We start from the raw sequence: 3,466 nt of genomic DNA on the forward strand, positions 1-3,466 counted from the left end.
ACTATCCACTTTGCATGTTTTCTTGTTCTGTTTCTGTTGAAATGAGTTCGCAAAATATTATCAAATGTTAAGACTGGAAGATATTAATTGATATTACAAAAATAATTATATAAACATTTACAAAAAATTGAGTTAGATTTTTTAAAAAAACAGTTATAATTATAGAAATATGTTATTAAAAATAATTTCTCAAATGAAAAACATTCAAATTATTTTAAAATTGATACGCTTTACCATGACATGGCTTGTGTGGTATCCAGTTTTGACCTTAAATTTTGTTATGGTGTTTAGGTATTTCTAGTATGTAGTGACATTTTGAATGGAAGAATGTTTGTTGTACGTAATTCATTTTAAAAAAATAAGAAAATCATAGCAAATGATTGATCAGAATATAACAATTTTTTTCCAGTTTTCATTTGTTCAAAATACTATGTCATTTGAGTTTATTGCATGTGTTTCAAAAATGTAATTTCCGTTTCAACCTGTTTATTGTATTTTCTTTTCCTGCTTATAATATTAGATTTTGACAACTGACACTAAATATTGGTTCTAGTATATATGTTCTTAAAATCTTGCCATATCAGCATTAGAACTCTATTTATAGAGATATTTGTTGGAATTTGAAATTACAATCTGGTTGATAATTCATGCTCAATTTTCAAATAACCATATTTCCAACAAAGGGGAAAAAAAAATTATCCATCCTGGTTAATTTGATATTAGTTGTGAATTATGTCCCTTCAATACTCATTTCACTATGTTATGATGGTATACTTTTAAGTGTATTTACAAAGTATTCATTTGATTTTTTTTTTAAATCGTTTTATAGGAATTATTTAATCTATTGAATTATCAAATAAATTCACATCACAAATGTCTTTCCTTTTAGGGTGATAATTTAAAGTTGTATTTTTATAAATAACCCTGTGAAATTTCTAATTTAACAGTAAAGAAAATTGCTGGTCTGGATGGGGTAAAACAGTATTAGCTTGTCAAGAAATGAGAAAATAGATATGAAATACAGAATTTGCTTGTCTGTTGTGAAAATGAGTATGAAAGGAGAGAAAAAGTAGGGAAAATATAAAGTCTTTCATTTGTTAAACATTGCTGAAAAAATTTTTTTTTTCAATTGTTAAAATTATTAAAATATACTTTTTCTTATACCTCAAAACACCCCAACATCATTGCCATATCTATTTATAAAAAAAAACTCCTGCAGACTATATAAACTTTTTATGATTTATTCAGTGTACATTTTTTTACCACTATGGTATTTAACTTCAATACTTTCGTTTTGTTTTTGTGATATTTAAAACGATTTTCATTTTCATGTAAATTAAATTTGAATATATTTTTTATTCTTTTTTTCCTTACATATTGAATTGTATTTATAAAGGAAATGTGTATGTGTTTTTATATTTTTTGTTTTTGTTTTTTTTTTTCTGTCTAATACAGTACATTCATTTTATTTTTGCAAAATAAAATATTCTGTTGTAAAATCAAGAAACTCAACATCCAAAATACTTTTTTTTAAAATTTTTTTCGATACTTAATTTACTGATTTTAGCTAGTCATTTTGCTGACCTTTATTTGGACCCCTCTATGGAATCAGCTAAACTATAAACTTTCTAGGTTTAGTTTAGCAGCATGTTTTGTGGGATCTCAACACAGAAAACAATGGAGCCACTGTATTTTGATTTCTTTCCTAACTGGACAAATCTGTTGTGTTGTGGTTCCATTTTCAGTGGCAGCTATTACAGATTACTAATTTTATATATATTCTTAGATGGGTCATATATTTTGTTATTCTTGAGTAATTCTTCATAGACATACAGCTTGAAGAAGTGTGTTTCGGTGGTCAAAAGCATACAAATCTAGCTTGTATCTCATTAACCTTTTTGAGAACAGGTATATTATTTATGGCATTTTTTTTTTAAGGTTGGGATAGAACAGCTGAATGTCACAGGTACATTTATTTGCAATGAATTATTTAGTTGCCACACCAATCATTTATTAGAATTGAAACAGTAATAGCTGTTCTTGTGCAAGACTTGATTAATATATCTGTCCTTAAATTGCTTAATACAGTAGTGTGTATGGAAATGAAGAAAAACATATTTTTATCAATCATTCAATTTTTATTGGATTTTATCTGTATGAAACTTCAGTTATATGGTATTAAAAATAATAATAAACTCATTAAGATTGTCTGAGGCTTTTTCTTTTTTGTTATTTTCTTTTTTTTCTCAATGTTTTTATATTTCAGTTATATAATTTGAACTCTAGTTTTCAACCACCAAATAGAGACTTAGCTACAAAAGCTAAGTCTGCCTGCATTACAGTTTAGTAATGAGAACCTGCAATTGACATTGATACTTAGTAAGAAATTTGGATTAATAGCATAGAGTCTCTTCAGTATAACAAAATTATGTAGGATGACAGCTTTGTCTAATTGATAGAGTATTGGAATTTTTAATCCTTTTACTACAGAAAGCAGATATGTCCACTCAAAACTTCATTACCAATTAACTGCAGAAAGCAGATTATATATCATTATCTTTTGTTGAGAAAAGTCATGGTTGAATTTTTTCTTTTTTCTTTTTTTGCGACAACGTGACCTGCAGAAAATACCAGTTGTATTTTTTGGTAGATATTTAACATCATTACTAAAAACCATGAATTTTAATTTCACAGTTAAAGGGTTTAATAAAATGACTATGGATAACACTGTTTCACAGAACTATTTTCTTGACATGTATTGGATGTGTGGTTACAAAAGAGTCATTCTTCAGAAAAGCAATTCTCTGGAACTTTTCTAGGCAAACATTTATGCTGTATCTCCAGCCAATAATTGTCAGTAATCTAAACCAAATATTAATTGCACAAATCTCACTCTGTTACTTCTATCTTTTAATCAAACAAAATCTTACTTTGATCTGTCAGTGCTATCACTTCCCATCAGACAAGTAAAATCTCTTTCTCCGTCTCTCTCACTCGTACGTAAGAGGAAGAGTAGCAATAGAGGTGTCCTCAGTCTTAAGAGTATGCTTGCTTGTGTGTGTATTATATAATAAAGTAGAGAGCTGGCAGAATCATTATTTTCTTTAATTTGTTTCGGTCATTGCATTGTGGCCATGGTAGGGCACCACCTTGAAGAGTTTTAGTTGAACTCATTGACCTATGTACTTAGTTTTTTGGTTTGATACTTAATCTATAAGTCTCTTGTGATGAACTGCTAGGTTATTGCTTGTTAAAGGAGTGGTGGCAGGACAAAAACAAAATAGAGACGAGCACCAGTGTTCTATGTGGCAGGCTTGATAATTGTTAAGGGACCTCTCTTAACATGAAACTAATGGCACTCTTTACCCATAATCAAAGAATTTTTATCTACTTATGTGGTGTTGAGCACTTACTTTCATTGTTCAATATTAACATATATATATATATATATATATATATATATATA

This window comes from Octopus bimaculoides, chromosome 10 (assembly GCF_001194135.2).
Source record: "Octopus bimaculoides isolate UCB-OBI-ISO-001 chromosome 10, ASM119413v2, whole genome shotgun sequence".
NCBI classification, from domain to species: domain Eukaryota; kingdom Metazoa; phylum Mollusca; class Cephalopoda; order Octopoda; family Octopodidae; genus Octopus; species Octopus bimaculoides.